This window comes from Equus caballus, chromosome 15, assembly GCF_041296265.1.
Source record: "Equus caballus isolate H_3958 breed thoroughbred chromosome 15, TB-T2T, whole genome shotgun sequence".
Taxonomy (NCBI): domain Eukaryota; kingdom Metazoa; phylum Chordata; class Mammalia; order Perissodactyla; family Equidae; genus Equus; species Equus caballus.
Genome location: NC_091698.1, coordinates 11,020,744 through 11,041,036, shown reverse-complemented (window position 1 = coordinate 11,041,036; position 20,293 = coordinate 11,020,744). Strand labels below are relative to the sequence as shown.

The 20,293-nt window shown below is 39.7% G+C and overlaps 1 pseudogene; it reads right to left on the bottom strand.

Moving 5' to 3' along the window:
* Window positions 1-906: 906 nt before the first annotated feature.
* On the bottom strand, window positions 907-7,878 carry LOC138917781 (olfactory receptor 5D14-like; annotated as a pseudogene).
* Window positions 7,879-20,293: the final 12,415 nt, after the last annotated feature.

Genomic DNA, 20,293 nt, shown 5'->3' with positions numbered 1-20,293 from the left:
AACTCTCTTTTGGTGTGTGACACAGGGAAGAGAACTAATTTTGTCTTCTTTCTCATATGACTATCTACTTGTCCCAAAAGCCGCTGTTTTAATAATAAGAAATTTAAATTTATTTTAAATTTTATAAGGTTGCCCTTCCCACTATAACTTGTTTTAATTTTTAGGGTGTTTGTTATTGGTCGTTTGTGCTTGTTTAGTCATCCATATAAACATTGGAAGAAAAATTTTGAAATATGATTGCTCAATATTCCCAGATAAAATGTATATTACATTCACCCTGGTCCTGATACATATGAACCAGACTAGAATACTCTGGTAGAGATTTCCAGACCTGGTAATATTGGGATGCAACCTTCTGAGTAATAATATTCAAGCATAATCTATGAATATTGAAATTACTCCAGAGATTGTCCTTTCCAAAGGTTACAGCTAATTCCTGTGACCTCTCGGACTAACAGCCTCAGAGGAGCTATAGTGAAAGGGCTCTAGATTTAGAGTCACCAGAGTTGAGTTCCTGTCTTAAATCATCATTTCAGTCATTTCTAGGCTAGTTCCTTGAAGCTCTGTGTCATCATCTACACAATAGGTGTAACTGTCCTCACCCAGTGTGTTTTTCAATATAAGCTGAGTGAAAGCCCAAGACTGTGCTTTCATATAATTCACAGGAACCAAGGAATGAAGAAAAGAACCATCCCTTTAATCACACGGCATATGTATCTGCATCTCCCAACAAAGACACGAGGCTTCAGGGACAGGACACAACCAGCTGCAAGGGATTTGAGTTTACCTCTTCATGACACCTTCACATCACAGCCTCCTATAAAGGCCTCATGCAACCTATGGAATAGGCTTTAGAAGGCTCTGTTCCTGTTTTTCTTGGGATTGGGAACATCTTTTGAGTTTGGTTCAGTGAAAGGGGATGTTTCTGTCTATTAATTTCCAGAAGGCATCTTTCACATCTTTATTCCTCAGGCTGTAGATCAGGAGATTCAGCATGGGATTGAGAAGTGTATATAACACAGAGGCCTCATTGACAATTTGACAAGAGTTTTCGGACTTGGACAAAATATAGGGAAAGGATGGTCCCATGGAAGATGGTGATGGTGGTCTGGTGGGAGGCATGGGGGAGAAGGCTTTGTGATACCCCTTGGAAGAATGGATGTTTAGTTTATAAAAATAAAATCTTAGGAAGCAAGGATGATCAGTGGTGTACTCACTTCATTGAAGGTGGAAAAGCCAAAGAGCAATAGTTGAGTACTGTGTATATTGGAGCTCAAGACTGCGATGAGAGCAGTATACTCACAGAAAAAGTGGTTGCTTATGTTACATTCAGAAAAATTTAATTGGAGAGCATAGCAAAGGAGTACCAAGGTGCAAAACATACCCCAGCAATATGACCCAGCCACCAGGAGGACACAGAACCTCTGTGACATGGCCACTGTATAAAGCAGAGGATTATAGATGGTCACAAAGTGGCCACAGGCCACCACTGCCAGAAAGACGGACTCAGTCACCACCACAGCATAGGACAGGAAAAACTACAACACGCAGCTGGAGTAGAAGATGCTTTTATTGGACATGACCAAGTTCTCAAGCAGCTTGGTAGTAATGATGGAAGAGTAACAAAAATCTACCAGAGAGAGGTTACTAAGGAAAAAATACATGGGAGTGTGAAAGTTTGGGTTTATCTGGATGAGTACTATCATCCCAAAATTTCCTACTGCAGTGATAATGTACATGATCAGAAACATGAGGAAGAGAGGAAGCTGAAGTTCTGGGCAATTGTGAAACCCAAGAGGAGAAAGTTTTTCTCCACACTCAGAGTTCTTGCAAACATCACCACAATGCCTTTGAAGGGAGGGGGTGGGGGAAGAGAGCTGTTCTGTTAAAGAGAAGATTCATGGATGGGAGTGACAAAGACATTATGACTTTCTGTGGTAGACGAAATAACATGAGTTGAGTTATTTGTCTTAGTTTCCTCCATCTAGAATATACCCCATGCAGATAACTGCTATGGATATACCAAACCAAGCTGAGTCTCTGAAATGTCTTTCCATTTCCATTGCAATTTGTGTTTTCATAAAAAACACTTAGCATATTATAGTGTGCACATCCACACATTAGCTAGTAGTGTAACATTCACATAACTTATAGAGAATGCTTGCACATAAATGCTTAAACTAGTGTAAAAGTCAGTGAAAAAATGTGAAACACTTGCCCAAGAGAACAATATATATTGTTACTATTTTTTGCCCATATACACAAATCAACTAAAATTTTCAAGAGGATATATTTAAACTCTAAGGATAAAGTAGAATATATTAGAAAAATCAAGAAAAAATATATCAATCCCATTTTAGCACCTTTTGTTCACTAAAGTTTACTTCTTTCATTGAATAGCTTGGCTGCTGAAGGACTGAGGAATCCAGCGGCTCCTCTGTACCCCAGAGTGTAGTGTGCACTTTATTAGAGTTTATGGTCTGTGGGTTAACTTCTATTACAGCCCAGACATCATACGGACATCTCTTAAAGGGATCAAGATTTACAAGGTAAGAATTCTGTCAGAAATAATTAATTCTCATCCTGTAACAAAAAGTTTGGTCTCTGAACCCGATGCCAACCCAAATAACGAGAACAGAGTCTTGAGTGGAGAGGAAAGGTTTTTACTATGCCAGGCACAGGGAGCAAAGAAAGGACTCATGCCTCAAAAATTGCTAGCTCCCCTATGAGGAATGGGTAGGTATTTTTATTTGGGGTTTTGAGTAGGGGAGGGGGAACATGTAGCCTGTGCAGCTGGGTGCTTTTCCACCAGCCTGTCTTTGGCCTTGAGAGACTGCTTGCAGCAAGGCAGTTGGGGGGGGTGCGGTGAGATAGGAGGATGGCAGGTGGGCATCCTTTGCTGTTGTCTCTGGTCTCCTCTTCCTGTTTGAAGCAGGTTCAAGTGCTGGGAGTCTGGAGTCCAGGAGTTGAGGTCTGGGAAGCCTCCACCCCTTGATATTCTTGAGACAGGGGCTTTCCTGGCAAACTTCAAGGACACAGGATAAGCTGAACTTTAGTGTGCCTCCAACACCAGGCCACCTGGGCTTTTAACAATTTGTAACTCCCATTTAGTTGTAAAGCTCAAGGAGTCCAAGTTTAAAGAAACAGGTATTTACATGTGAGTGGAGCTAGAGAAGCAGGAAAGGGGGTGGTGGGTTTTAGTTTTAACCCCATATATGCTGGCTTCAATGTGGGGGAACTGATATCAGGGCTGATGTTAAGAGCCTGTAACAATTCTTGTGAATGTTTATACACTAATTTAAGGTGCATATAAAGATAATACAATATCCATTTTCAAGTGGAAGTTTATTCTTTTCCTTGTGAAATTTTTGTCAATGGATTTGAAGCCAAATATTTCCAAGACTAACTCCTTTCTTTAATATTATTGGACTCAGAATTGGATAGCATTTACAGTGACTCAACACACACACACACAAAAGATCATGAGAGTTACCATATCAGGAAAAGAATATTTTACCTGCTTTGTAGTAAACTTGATTAAACTCACCTGCTCCAGAGATACAGGCCACCACTCTCCTGCTTCTCTGTAGACTGAGTGCAACTGGAGCCCCAAGGCTTCTACATCTAACTCAGTACTCCTAGAGACTCAAACTCCTGAAGTCACCACCAACTTACTCCTCACAAGCATCAAAACAAGTAATTAAGGCCAATGCAAAGTCTCCTACACCATTTTTAATGACTCAAATTTCCTTGAAATTACACAAAAAAAATTGCATCTTGAAATTGACTACCAGGACTTATTTGCTCCTAATTAAAATCCATTTGGAATTAAAATAAAACTGAGGCAAGGCAGTGTTTCTCCAATCCTGCCTCATCAACCATAAAATTCAGTGGGGCTTTTTTGATTTTGTGGGCAGTGTATACCACATTTAGGCAGGTTACTCCAACCTATTTACAAAGTTACCCCAAAAGTTGTCCATTTTTAGTGGATCCCAAAACAAGAGAAAATTCCAAGAATTCCAGTCTGTCACGCCAGCTGCTGTGTTATTTGGGCCATATGACACAGCGTATATGATCATCCTTGAAGTGTATTTGCAGATAGGGATTCTTCAGAACTTTGGATAAGCCCCTGTGGTGAATTACAGATCAGACCTTTGAATTTTAAAGCAAAGCAATAACTTCTTCTGCAGATAACTATTCACCTTTTGAGAAACAGATTCTAACTTTTTAATGGACCCTAACAGAGACTGAGTGACAATAAGCTACCAAGTTACTATGCAACCTACACTTCCCATCACACACTTCATATTGTGTAGCTCACCAATCCAGAATGGGAGGCATGCACTGCAGTCAACAGTACTCCTGTTCCTGAAGACACAGGTAAATTGCATGAGCAAGTGATCCAGTTGTCCATGGTCCGTACGTTGATTGCATGGCTTTCTCCGTGAAAGCGTGAACTTGTCGTGAGGTATTCCCTATGAACAACCTGAATGTGGAAGAAAGCACCAGGGCCTTATTCTCAGATGATTCTGTGTGATATGCTGGCACCACACAACGTGGACATTTGCAACACTACAGTACTGCCTTGGGGGATTCCTGAAAAACAGTGGTGAAAGATCTAGTATTCAGAAGTTCAAAAAGTGTGCCTGGAATATTGGAATAGCCTATTTAAAACTCAGTTATAGGACAGTTGGTATTATTTTAGAGTGATGGAATGATTGCCTCCACAATGTGTTAGATGCTGTAGGTCTGAAACCAGTATACATTGCTGTTTCTCCTGTAATTTATGGGTCCAAAGTGGAAATAAGAGTGGCTATTCTACAATTATCCTTAGTGATCTACTAGCTAAAACTCTGCTTTATGAAGGTGAAACTATGAGCTGTAGTGGTTTAGAAGGCTTATGCTTCCATAAGGAACACAGTGATAGATACATTAAAGTGGAAATGTGACTTGCTTGACAAACAAAATGTGGTGGGAGTTAAATAGATTCCAGAATAGAGGCAGCAAGATGCCTTACTACTTCTGCTACCAAGCAAAAGCAAAAGCGGGTCTGCTTCTTGGTGAGTTGAAATCAAAGCTTTCTCCAGAAGTAGTCACACAAAGTAAAATTTATTTGCAGCAAATAAGGAGCCCACAGGAAATTATTTCCTAAGCCTTCTCTCCCTGAGCAAGGGAAAGCAGGGGCCTTTTATTTCAGATGGAGGATGAATATCCAAAAGGGAAGTTTCATCATTACATGTAGAGGTGGTTATTCACTTGCACAGATGCAGTTTGAAAACATCATTCCACATGCATCACATGTTATGGTAATAAGGCTTAAGCGCCTCCTAAGGTAGAAATCTTAACATTAAAATTAAACAGGGTAACACTTGGGCACTTCTCAGCCCCTCTGTGCAGGTGTCACTCTTGCAGAGACGTTTGGATCCATTCAGAGCAGGTGATTGTATCTCTTAACATAACTGAAGAAATAATTTTTGGAAACAATTAAGCACTTCCTCCTTTGAGTTACTTGGAGCAGTTAGTCAGTGACAACATCCCTCCTCTGGTTTTATCCTGTTCCTCCATCTTAAGAGGCATGAGGCAAACGTCCATCTTCTGTGACTGCTTCCTGCTGAGCATGGGCATTGTCACACGGACTGATAGAGAACAGAAGTATTCCTCACCAGGTATAGCCTCAAGTTGTTTGCATTCTTGCGTAACAACCCTCTGTAATTGTATAGCTTCAATGTTTTTAGCCACAAACTGTATGAGAATTAAATATGCAGAGTCCAAAGGGAAAGAAAAGAAGAATAGCTATTAAGGGGCATAAGAGAAGGAAGTCTGGCTGGCTTCTTTCTGTTAGCCATGTGGATTTCTCCAATAACCCAGTTTTACTCTCTTCTATAGCGCCACTACTATTAACACAGAGAGAGAAAGACACATTAGCTAAGGCCCAGACTCATTTCTCTTCTGCCAAAAGATAATCGAAGGCAGTTCTATCACCTTCAAATCCAGGCTTGATTCATTGGCTACCATGGCCAACATGGCAGTGACTTCTTAGATAGTGGCTGCAATATAAATGATGCCTCCTGCTGAAGCCACTAGTGACTCAATCAGGGAGATTACCCCAGCACTAAGGAGCCCTGCTTCCCTCTTGTTCTTTCCTCTTTTGATTTGTGGAGGTGCTAAGGTGGTACAGTTATGAACCTGTATATATTTAGGATCTGAATGTACTTACCCCACTGTCCAGATTCCACCATCCCTTTTATAATCTAGTTACAAGGTTTCCCATACTTCTCTGCTGGACCTAGCCTTGCTGCCCAGGAACATACAGCCTCCTTGTAAGCCTACCATGCCGAAATGATATGGGGAGGGTTAGGATCCAGGGCAGAGACTGGGATGGATAGACAGTCATTCAGAGATTCATAGGTCCTTGGGATTTACTTAACTTTGTGGTGTCAACAAAACAAGAGCTTCAAATCAGAGAGTAGTTCACAGGAAAACTCACGGTCATCAATCTTATGCAATGATGTCTTTTGATGTTCAGCTGTGGGAGCCTTTTTTACCCATGTGTGATGGATACAAGCAGTGACTCCTAATTTTATGTAAGAGTGAGTGGTTAGTAACACCAAGTGAGACACTACCCAACTAGGATTTAGCTGATCAGGGGGCAAACTACTTTTCCAAGTTTTAAGATAGACCCAATATCCAGGCTCATATGAGTGGAGCTTGAACTCTGTAGGTAAGGAAAGACGGAAATTTCCATATTTATTGAGTGCTTCTGCCACCTGCTTCAGATTATTTACGTGTTTGATAGCCTGGGTCTGGGTTTGTGAGCGAATGTGAGTCTTTAGAAGGCCTGGCATAGGGCATTTCCAAGAGCCTAAACTTCAGTTTGCCTTTTGGGGCTGCCTTTATCTGAATGAAGGCTATTGGCAATAATTTTAGCCAATCTTCCTGCATCTCTTGGCACAGGTTATTCAAGGTGTTTTTTTAAAGTTTGGCCCACTCAGTTTTTCCAGACGATTGTGGTCTCCAGGCACTATGTAGCCTCCATTTGATTTTTAAAACTCTGACTATTTCAGAGGTGATCTCTGACATAAAGCCTGACCCATTATCACTCTGGATTGATCTAGACAACTCCAAATGGTGAATCATCTCTTTTAACAACACCTTTGTTACCCCCTTTACCATTTCTGACCCGCAAGGGAAGGCTTCAATCCATCCAGTAAATGTATCCACAAACACCAAGAGGTATTTTAACCCTCCAGGGTCCATGGGCATATCAGTAAAATCAACTTGACAGTCTTCCCTCGGTTAAGTTGCCTGAATTTGAGTTGCTTTCACCAGGGGAGGTACAGGAGGTCTGATTTGTACATTAATCATTCCTCTGGCAATAAACACATTGTCCAGTTATTTTTTTCAATAAGTTATTTTATACCTGGGGTGCTTATGACCTTCATCAGAGAGAGGTATACAAGGTCTCTTGCCCATTATGCGTAGAATCATGAGCACACTTAAGTAGTTGTTTGGGGACTTGAATCTTCCCTCATTGGTTTATCATCCAGCCCTTGGCTATTGGGGACCACTGGTAACCCTGTATAGTGGCTTCCCTTACTTCATCCGGTGAATACACTGGCGTAAATTCATAGAAGGATAGAGAAGGAATTAAAGGTAACTGGAGAAACTCTGCTGATATAGCAGCCCTTTTTGCAGCCACGTCTGCCAAATTATTCCCTTTTATGGCCTCTAATTCCTCACTTTGATGGCCTTAAAATGGCCCACAACTACTTCCTTGGGGCCTTGTCTCACTTCTAGAAGTTTAAGGATCTCTGGCCCATGTTTAATTTCTTTTACTGCTGCTGTTATGAAGTCCTCTTTCTTTCGAAATGACTCCATGAGCATGAATTACAGAGAAAACATACTTAGAGTCTGTGTATATTGTTATTGTTTTTTCTTTTCCAAATCCCAATGCTCTGATTGATGCAATTATTTCTGCCTTTTGACCTGAGGTGACAGGCGTTAGCCCCTTGGCTTCTATGGTCGCATGCAGAGACGCTACTGCATAACCTGCACCTCCTTGTCCATTACTCATGAAGCTGCTCCTATCTACAAACCATACTTCCTCTGCATTAGGTGATGGTTCTCTCTGGAGACCTCTGTGGCTAGAGTAAACCTGATCAGTCACTTCTGGCAAGCATGGGTAATAGGTTCATTGGAATCAAGGAGAAGGGTAGCAGGATTTATGGTATAATAGGGTTTTAAAGAAATCTGAAGGGAATCTAGCAGCATAGCTTGATATAATAGCATTATATTCTGGGATAGCCATAGATGTCCTTTAGTCTCTAATAAGCTAGAGACTTGATGCGGGGTCTATACCATCATGGGTTGGCACATAGTTTTTCTTCTTCTTTGATTAAGAGGCAGGTGGCAATTAAAACTCTCAAGCATGGGGGCTATCCTTTCACCACAGTGTCTAGCTGCTTCAAAAATAGGTTATCACTATTTTTAAGGGTTCCAACATTTGAGGTACCAGTCCTATAGCTATTCTCTTTCAAGAACATATAGGTCAAATGTTTTGCTCGGGTCTGGTAAGGCCCCTGCACGTGCTTCCATTAGCAAGTGTTTAAGCTTATAGAAAGCTTGGTCACATAGCTTATTCCACTCAAAGGGGTCTATTCTGTCCCTATAGTTTACATAGAGAGACTTAGCAATCAATCCAAAATTAGGGATCCAAATGTGGCAGAAGCCAGCCAACCCCAAGAATCCTCATAGCTCCCTATGAGTTATTGGTGAAGTTGACATAGTGCCATTTTTCTCTCTTGAGAAAGTCCATGTTGTCCCCTTGAAATGATAAACCCCAAAATCTTTACAATTGAATTAGATATTTGTGCCTTCCCTTTACACACTTTATATCCCTTACTGGTTAAGAAGTTTAATATAGTTAAAGTGTTTTTATCAGAGATTTCCTTAATAGGCCTGGCTATTAAGATGTCATCCACATAGTGTAACCCAGTACTGTGTCCTAATTCCTAATTTTAGTTCCCTTAAATCTCAGTGCATGATTTCCCTGAAGATAATAGGGGAGTTTTTGAACCCTTGCAGTAAGACAGTCCAGAAATACTGATGCTTTTGGTAGGAGTCTGGATTCTCCCATTCAAAGGCAAATATTTCCTGGGACTTGAGATCCAGTGGGATGCAGGAAAAAACATCTTTTAAACCCAGCACTGTATACAACCTGCTGTCCCTAGGGAGATCAACTAGCACAGTATAAGGATTAGGTACTACAGACTGTATGTCTCAGACTGCTTCATTGATAGCCTTAAGGTATTGGACAATTCTATATTCCCCTGTTACTGGCTTTTTAATGGGTAATATTGGAGTGTTTATAGGGATCTACATGGCCTGATCATTCCCTGTCCTAAAAGCCTATTTATTACAGTCAGGATTTCTCTTCTGACTTCTGGCTTCTGGCTTCTGGCTTCTGGCTTCAATGGGTATGGTTTTACACGGGGCCAGTGATCTATCTGCTTCAATTTTACCTTAATGGCATGGAATTGGCTACTTGTACCACCTGTCCTTGTGCCCATACTTCAAAGTTAACTTGGCTTAAAACATTTAGGGAACTCTCTTCCTTCTTAAGTGCTGGTGTATCTTGTAATAGGGCCATGAACTCAACTCGCCATCATTTAAGGACTTGGTTATCTATTTTATCTTGTTCCCAGCTTATCGAGCCCCCTGACTTAGATGGTATGTCCCTCACTAGAAAGGGTAACAGGGAATTCTGGTAGATACAGGAAAAAAATGTTTCAACACTTTTGATTCAATTTCACAGGTCCAGGCTCCAGAAACCTTTTGGTCTCTCCTTTTTCTGATACTCCTTTTATGTCACACTTTTTTTTTGGACAGATCTCCCCTTTGATTGTTCAACACCAAAAATGTGGCTCCAATATTGAGCAGGAATTCAACGTGCTCTCTTTCCACAGCCAAAGTCACCCAGGGCTCCTCTGGGAAGATTTGGTTGCCTGGAGCCAAATGGGGAGGCCCATGGCCCCATCATGACTCATCTGTAGTCAAGGGAAGTTGCCACAGCTCAGTCTTGTTTCATCCCTTCGCTCTCTAGGGATGGTTCAAACAGTCCCACTGTCAATGCCCTTCCTGTTTACAGTACTTTTGCTGATTAGTCCCCAAATTTGCTGAAGGTCTTCTGGTTCCTTGGTGGGGGCTGGGGTCACCCACCCGTGGCTGCTTCTTCCTTTCCATCAGGTTACCTTGAGCTGTCTGGAAGGCCACAGATAACAGGGGAAGATTGCCTTTTCATTGTCTTGTCTTCTTTTTCATCCTCAGTTACATCCTGATTGTTGAACACCCCACAGGCAGCCTCTGCTAGCTGTGCAGAATTAGTATCAGGACCTATGGACAAATTTTGGAGTTTCCTATGGATGTCTGGAGCACTTTGAGATATGAAATAGGTATTAAGAACCACGCTACTGCGCTAGGCTTCAGGATCAAAATTTATATATCACCCAAGGCAGTCTCACAACTTCTGTAAAAAGGTGGATGGATTTTCCTCACGACCCTGTTGGACCTCTCAATTTAGACCGGTTAATGGTTGACTTCCTTAACATTTACATGCCTTTCAAAATCAGACCCCCCAAAAGTAAAAGTTTTCTTGATTATCAAGATCATTTTGATTCCACCCAGGGTAAATCCTTGACACAGCCTGTTCACTAGGCCTGTGGATGTCTGACCCTGAGTCATCTTCCTTACCTGCTTGTTCTCTAGCTTTGAACAGAACAGGTGACTTTTCCTCAGGAGTCAGGAATGTAGTCAATAGGCTTTGAATTCCTTCCCATGTTGGATCATGAGTGGAGAAGATTTGCTTTGTCGGGTTTATGAACTCTTCTGGGTCAGCGCTCAATCCTTTAGTGTGTGCCTTTCAATTATACAGATCAGAGGTGGAAAAGGGTACATATTACATAGAAAGATTATCTGCTCTTGGGTTAATTGAGGATAACCAAATGCCTTCCTATTCTGGAACATACAGCCCAAAAAGCTCTCCTCTGGGATGGAACTTGCACTCCCATATTCTGGTATTTTTTCTTATGGTCTGTTTCCAACAGTCCAGGGGCAACTTATAATGATTACTGATGATGCAGATGCCACAAGGTTTTGCTCAGAGGAGGTTCAACACCACAGTAGCCTGAAACCAGACCCAAGATAAATAAGGAAATAGACTGGGCAGACAGCTTGGAACGACTTGACTGAAGTACAAGATCCCAGAGATCAGTGGAAGTCCTTTAGCAGAGAGTGAAAGGGAAAACAAAACTGGTAGACGCTGGGATTCCAGGGCCCTCCAATAAAGAGGGCAAGGAGAAGAGGAAGATCTAGCAGTCCAGAAAACTATAATTGCAGAGGGACTGTAGGTAACAAGATCAATGTCAGATGTCCCTGACAGAAAGACACAAACTGTGGAACTCCAAAGGGGCCTTGAACCCACAAAAGACAGACTCACTGACTCCAGGGAGGCATCAAACACACACAAGACAGACTCAGAAACTCAACAGGGGACTTGAACATGCAGACTCAGTGACTCCAGAGGAGACTTGACTTGAACTCACACCACATCACTCCAGGGCTTGAACCTTCACAGGAAGCTAGTCAAGGTTCAGATTGCTCCTGTTTCACCAGAGCCAAAGCACTGGGCTTCTCCAATGTCTGGGTTGTGCAATTCCTTAAGTCCTTAAGCCTGGCTTAGCCAGACTTTGTAAGATAACTTAAAAAAATAACTCTTATAGACATGTCATGGAGTCAGCACCACATGCCTCCATCAAGAGATCCTCCAAGCAAAGCTCTCAATTCAACCACTGGGTCTCCAGATGGGGCAGTGATGTCAAGCCAGCAGCACACGCACTAATAAGGATGCCCTCCTCATGAGGTCCAATCTTCAGTACCTGGTAGTGTGGATGGGCTAGCCTGAGTGTGTTGCCATAGCCCACTGCTCCCCCTATTGAAAACTGAGTGGCTGGAGGACATGAATCTCAGAGAGACAGAAGTTCCTTTGTGGTCACCAATTTTTTTACCAAACCAAAGTGGGTTTGCTTCTTGGTTGGTTGAAGTCAAAGACTTAACCAGAAATAGTTGTCACACAAAGTAAAATTTATTTGCAACAAATAAGGAGCCCACAATAAGTGGAATTATTTCCAAAGGCATGTCTGCCCAAGCAAGGGAAAGCTGGCGCCTTTTATTTTGGATGGGGAATGAGTATTCACAAGGGAATTTTCATCCTTACATGTAGAGCTGGATATTCACACAGACGCAGTTTGAAAACATGCTTTCACACACATTGCATGTTATGTTAACAAGGCCTAAGCTCCCCCTGGGGTCATCTTAACATTAAAATGAAGCACAGGTAATCTCTCAGCACGTCACGGGCAATCTGCACGGGCATCCCTCCTGCAGTGTGGTTTGGACTGGTTCAGGGCAGTTGGTGATTGCATCTTTTATAACTGAAGAAACGGTTGTGAGAAACAGTTAAGTGCTTCCTCCTCTTAGTTACTCGAGGCGATCAGTCAGTGACACTTCTACTTCCAGTCTCTCAAACACTGATCTGAGATCACCACATAAGAAAGTCTGCATAACATACCAACTCACATTTATGAGTCACCACAAGAATTTTTTAATTTTGAAAAAAACATGTGGTCAGTAAAGGGACTAGAGCCCTGTATATCTTCAAGCTTTCCATTGATTCCATTATGATACTGCAATAATCATCTTATTGCTCTAAAAATATTGTAACAAACTGGTAAAATGATGAAGTTGTATTTATGGCATGTTGCTGTCTCCCTCTTGTGTTTTCTTTCCTACTGGATTGTTTTCTCACTTAGTGATAATAATGCTGTCAACATACTCCTCTAAATTCCTTGATCATTATCATTTAAATTTCTATTGTTATTTTTTAATCTCATAACTTTTCTAGCATATTATAATATTAAATAATCATAGACTGTCTGAATTGGAGAGTAACTGGAAAGTATTTTGCTCAAGGCTTCCATATTCTCTAGAGAAATCTGCAGAATATTGGAATAAATAACACCAATGGCTACATAATCACCCTCAAAACTTCTGGTGATGGAAATATTGGTTTTGATTAAAGCTACATATGTTATTATCTTGTTTTGAGTCATGTAATCTTTGTTATATTTGTATGTTATTTTGAGAAAGCAAAAGTGTCTTGTATTTACAAGTTCATAACCACAGAAGTAGCTTTAATCATTTGAAAATAAATTTATAAATAAGTTAGCAAATAACAAGCACATGTTTTAAATATTCAGGATAATAAAAGAGTACTTGCATGACTCTCATAAATACGTGTGCCTCCCTCCTTGCCACCATCATCATTTTCCATGGGACCTTCTCATTCAATTATTGTGCACCCAACTCCAAAAACTGATGGCTCACAGTCAAACTTTATTTTATACAGTGTCGGTTCCCATTCTTAATCCTCTGATATATAGCCTCAGGAAACAAAGATGTGAAGGAGCATGTCAGGAAATTGATGAATCACTCAATATAATTTTGTAGAAGATTTGTATTTCTAAAGTAATTTGATTATTATATTGAGGATAATTCAATGCTTCTATTAGAAATGATGATTCAAATTCTTTACTGAATTCACCAGATTTTTAAATCTATTGTAATAAACCAGTTATTTGATTATTTTATTTCTACTCACTTCAATGTTTATTACAATAGCTGTGAAGCATATGTGAAGTAGCATAAATGCTGTGGGTTGAATAGCATTTTCCAAAATATCAATGCCCGCCAAGAAGCTGACAATGTTTTTTGTAAATAGGGTCTTTTCAGAGGTCATAAAGGTAAGGATCAAGATAAGATCATACTGGATTAGGGTGATCCCTAAATCCAATGAGTGTGTCCTAATAAGAGACAGAAAAGGAAACACAGAGACATACATGGAAGAAGGCTTTGTGAAGATGGAGGCAGAGACTGGCATTTGCTACTACCAACCAGGGAGCTCCAGGAGCCATGGGAATCTGGAGGATGCAAGGAAACATTCTCACCTAGAATCTTCAGAGGGAGCATGACCTTGCCAGCACCTGGACCTCAGGCTTCTGATTTCATGAACTGTGAAAGAAGACATTTCCACTGTTTTAATCCACTGACTTTCTGATAATTTACTGCAGCAACCCTAGGAAGTTTATTTAATAATAAACATCAGACCACAAAATCCAAATCTCTTGACTCATATTTTGGCATTGCAAATCATTTCTCTGTTCAGTTCTGCCTAAAGCCTTATGCTAGCTATCCCCTAGTTTTCAACCTTAGTGAATCATGCCACTATTCTCACATTAACTGAACATTTGCTCATTTATTCCTTGGCTTATGTGATTTCCTTTTTCTTTCAACTGGAACATCCTCTTTTTCTGGCATACTGATGCATCACTTGCTATATATAAACCTTTAAATCCAAATCACTATCACAAAGAAAGTTTTCATTTTCACTCCCACAACATTTTCCACATTTCAGGTATGCCTACAGACATTTCTATGAGGAAATCACAATGTCATGATATAATGTGTTCACTATTACTTTATACTTATTATTCTTATGTCCTTTCTACAAAATTTTGAAATATGAGGACATTCTCAGATTTTGTAATATTCTCTTAAAAATTTTTGGTGTGATTGTACTATGTAGGCACAATGTAGATGTCCTCAAAGAAAAAATCAGGATGATAACCCAGGGATGGAGGAAGAGATCAAAACTCAGCAACTTGAGCTATTGGGAGAGAGAGATTTGGAAGCTGAATATGACTCATAGGAACAAAATGCAGGATTTCTTTTGCCTTCATAACTTCTTTTTAGACCCTAGAGAATCTTTAATGAACCACTTGTTTTTATATCACAAGCTCAGGAATTAGATTGAATGCTCTCCTATGTGGCATTTTACAAAAATGTAATTTCTTCTAAATCGGTGGGCACAATGATTGCTCAAGCCTACCTTATGACATTCTTTTAAATATTTAATTTTAGAAAATATACAAATTGACTTAGAAAACATGGTGACTACTTAGAAAATAACCAAGGGAAAGATAAATCATCTAAATGCAACCATTCAGAGATAATTGTTGTTAGCATTTTCTGCATGATTTTTCTATATTTTCTATGCACAATGCATGTGTCTTGAGATATATAAGTGACATAACTTTGACTCTACATTTTTCATTGAACATAAAATAACCGTTATTGAGAGACTGATGTCAGCATCATGGTGGAGTGAGCTCTTCTATCAGGCCCTCCTTTCTAAAGTACAATGAGTGGGAGATTCAAACACCAACAGAGGACACACTCACAACAAAGGAAATATGTGGGAGACCCATGCAGCCATATGCCTGAAGGTGGTGGTGAGGCAGGATCCTCTGGAGGAATGTGAAGATGCTCAGCAGGAGTTCAGAGGAGAGTGAAGACTCACAGCTGGAAGAAGGGCACAATTGGGGACAGGTGCTCTGTCCCTGCCTGGCACTCCAGCCCCATGCTCCAGCCCCACATTCACTGGGAAAGCAGCATGGTGAGGGAACGGCTGGTTAGAGGAGAAGGTCAGCTGGGGAGGGGTGATCTGTTCCTGCCTGGCACTCCAGCACTGCACTCCAGGCCCATGTTCATCAGGAGAGCAACACATTGAGAGAGGGGCTGGCTAGTGAAGCGGATCAGCTTGGGATAGGTGGTCTGCTCCTGCCTGGTGCTCCAACCTGTGCTGCAGCCTCGTGATCACTAGAAGCACCACACAGAAAGAGAAGCAGTGGCAGGTGGAACCCTCTGAGTGCCCAGAGAACAACACACAGAGAGAGGCACTGCTTGAGGTAGGCATGCAGATATATGAAACTGCTCATTACACTGCCTGGCACTCCAGTCCTCCTATCACAAAGTGCTCCACACAGAGTGAGAAGCAGAGGCTGAGAGAAGCACAGGGGAAGGAGAGCATTGCTCCCCCTGCCCAGCACTCCAGATCAGCCATTGGCCAGAGCATTTCACAGTGAGAAAAGAAGCAAGTTGCCAGAACTTGGGATCCCCCACATTGTGTTTGACCCAGAATACACAGAGACTGATCCTCATTAAGCTGAGGCACGTTACAGCAGCAACTAGATAATAGAACCATGAAGAGGCAAAAATCCACACCATCAATCAATATGAGACAGTATATTAAATCTACAGACGAGAAGGAATATGACAAGTACCCAGAAGCCAACTTAGACGATACACAAATCCATAACCTAAATGACATAGAATTCAAAATAGCTATCATGATACAACTAAACAAGTTACAAGAAAACACAGAAAGACAAATTAATGAATTCAGGAGCTTATTCACAAAAGAGATTGAAACTTTAAAGAGAACCAATCAGAATTGTTGGAGAAGAAAAACACAATGGATGAGATTAAAAAAATTTGGACTCCCTAAACAACAAAACTGACAATATGGAAGACTAAATTAGCAATTTAGAAGACAATACTATAGAAGTGCTTCAGAAGGTGGAGAAGCGAGAACTAAGAGTAAAAAGAAATGAAGAAGCTCTCTGAGAAATATCTCACTCAATTAGGAAATGCAACATAAGGATTATAAATATTCAAGAAGGGGAAGAGAAGGAGAATGGAGCAGAAAGCTTGTCCAAAGAAATAATAGTGGAAAATTTCCCAAACATGGGAAAGGAGATAAAAATTTATTTAAAAGGCTACCAGAACTCCCAACTATGTTAAAATAACAAGACCTACTACAAGGAATATAGTAGTAAAGCTGGAAAAAGTCAACGAGAAAGAAAAAATATTGAGCAGCAAGGAAGAAGAAAATAACTTACAAAGGAACCTCAATCAGGCTTTCAGCAGATTTCTCAGCAGAAACCTTACTGGCTACGAGAGAGTGGAATGATATATTCAAAATCCTGAAAGAGAAAAACTTCTAGCTGAGAATTCTCTATCCAGCAAAAATCTCCTTCAGATATAATGGAGAAATAAAAACTTTCCCAGATAAACAATAGCTAAGGGAATTCATCACTACAAGACCCCCACTACAAGAAATTCTCAATAAGGCCCTCATACCAAAAAGGAAAAACAAGAAACAGGAAAAGAGCTACAAAGAGCAAGGAGATGAATAGGGAGGTAACAATCAGAAATTGGAAGCTCTTTATCAGATCAGGTTGGTAAACACTTAACTCTTAAATCAAGGATAAAGAAAAGGAAAACATCAAAATAAAAATTATATCATCACCTTAACCACAAACTCACAACACAAGATGGAATAAGATATGAAAAAATAAATTAGCAGGGGAAGAGGAAAGGAATGGAATCAGGATAGTCTAAGGAAATAAGAGGCTATCAGAAAATGGACTATCTCATCTTCTAGACTTTTTATACAAACCTAATGGTAACCACTAAACAAATAATTACAACAGAGACATATATGATAAAAAAGGAGAAAATGAATAAAATCACAGAATACTACCTAATCAAATTGGTAGCCCAATATACATGGGACCAAAAAAAAAAAAGAATATGCAGGAGAACCAGAAAATGTGCAATAAGATGGTAGTGTTAAGCCTTCATCGATCAATAATCACAGTAAATGTAAATGGACTGAATTCTCCAATCAAAAGACACAGAGTGGCAGGATGGAATAAAGAATAAGATTCAGCAATATGCTGCCTCAAGGAAACACATCTTAGCTCTAAAGACAAATATAGGCTCAGAGAGAAGGGATGGAAGACAATAGTCCAAGCTAATGGCCAACAAAAGAAAGCAGGTGTTGCCATACTTATATCAGACAAAGTAGACTTCAAGATAAAAGAGGTAAAAAGAGAAAGAGGGGCAATATATAATGATAAAAGGGACACTCCAGCAAGAAGACATAACATTTTTAAATATATATGCTCCCAACAGAGGAGCACCAAAATACATAAAGCAACTATTAACAAACCTAAAAGGAGATATTACCAACAACACACACACAATAATAGTAGGGGGCCTCAATACCTCACTTACTTCAATGGATAGATCATCTAGACAAAAAGTCAACAAGGATATAGTGCAATTAAATGAAAAACTAGGCCAGATGAACTTAATAGATATATAGAGAGTACTCCATCCAAAAACAGCAGAGCATACATTCTTCTCAAGTGTTCATGGACCATTCTCAAGGGTAGGCCATATACTGGGAAATATGGCAAACCTTAATAAATTTAAGAAGATTGAAATCATATCTACTGTCTTTTCTGACCATAATGCTGTGAAACTAGAAATCAACTACAAGAAAAAAGCAGGGAAAGGAACTAAACAACATGCTACTGAACAATAAATGGGTTATTGAAGAAATACAAGGAGAAGTCAAAAAATATTCAGAGACAAGTGAGAACGAAAATGCACCATACCAACTCATATGGGATGCAGCAAATGTGGTCCTAAGATGGCAATTTATAGCAATACAGGCCCATGTTAACAAACAGGAAAAAGCTCAAAGAAACAATCTCAAGCTATAGTGAACAGAATTAGAAAAAGAAGAACAAAAAAAAAGCCCACACTCAGTAGAAGGAGGGAAATAATAAAAATTAGAGCAGAAATAAATGAAATTGAAACAAAAAAGACTGTAAAAAGAATCAATGAAATAAGGAACTGGTTCTTTGAGAAGATAAACAAAATTGACAAACCATTAGCCAGACTCACTAAGAAAAAAAAGAGAGAAGGCTCAAATAAATAAATTAGAAATGAAAGAGCAGAAATTACAATGGGTAACACAGAAATGTGAAAGAATATGAGGATATTATGAAAAACATAATGCCAACAAACAGGACAATCTAGAAGAAATGGACAAATTCTTAGACTCTTACAATCTACCAAGACTGAATGAAGAAGAAATAGAGAATATGAATAGAACAATCTCAAGTAGAGAGATTGAAACAGTTATCCAAAACCTACCCCAAAATAAAAGTCCAGGACCAGAGGGCTTCGCAGGAGAATTCTAACATTCAAGTAAGATTTATTACTTATTCTTCTCAAATTATTCCAAAAAAAATTTAGGAAGATGGAAATATTCCTAACACATTCTATGAGGCCAGCATCACTCTGATACCAAAGCCAGATATGGACAATGCAAAGAAGGAAAATTACAGGCCAATATTGCTGATGAACATAGATATACAAATCCTGAAAAATTATTGTTAAACAGAATACAGCAGTACATTTAAAAGATCATACTTCATGATCAAGTGGGATTCATACCAGGGACATAAGGATGGTTCAACCTCAGCAAGTCCATCAGTGTGATTCACCACATTAACAAAATGAGGAACCAAAACCACATGATAATCTCCATAGATGCAGGGAAGGCATTTGAGAAGATCCAACATCCGTTCTTGACAAAAACTTTCAGCAAAATGGGCATAGAAGGAAACCTCAACATTATAAAGGCCATATGTGGCAAACCCACAGTGAATATCATACTCAATGGGGAATAACTGAAAGCCATATCTTTGAGAACAGGGACAAGTCAAGGGTGCCCACTCTAACGACTCTTGTTAAACATAGTACTGGAGATTTTGACCAAAGCAATTAGGCAAGAAAAAGAAAAGGAGTCCAAATAGGCAGTGAAGAAGTGAAACTCTCGCTGTTTGCAGATGACATGATTTTGTATATAGAAATCCCTAAGGAATCCATCAGAAAACTATTTTAAATAATCAACAACTACAACAAAGATGCAAGGTACAAAGTCAACTTACAAAAGTCAGTAGCATTTGTATACTCAAATTACAAACTAACAGAACAAGAACTCAAGACTACAATTCCATGTACAATCACAACAAAAAGAATAAAATATCTAGGAATATATTTAACCAAGGAGGTGAAAGACTGATAAAATAAAACTAGAAACTATTACTGAAAGAAATCGATAATGACTTAGACAAATAGAAAGATATTCCATGTACATGGATTGGAAGAATCAATGTAGTTAAAATGTCCATACTACCTAAAGCAATCTGCAGATTCAATGCAATTCCAATTGGAATCCCAATGACATTCTTCACATAAATAGCAAAAAGAATATGAAAATGCATCTTTGGCAACAAATGACCTCAAATAGCCAAAGCAAGACTGAAAACCAAGAACAAAGCTGGAGGCATCACAATCCATGACTTCAAAATATATTGCAAAGCTATAGTAATCAAAACAGCATGGTACTGGTACAAGAACAGACACACAGATCAATGGAACAGAATTTAAAGCCAAGAAATAAAACCGCACATCTATG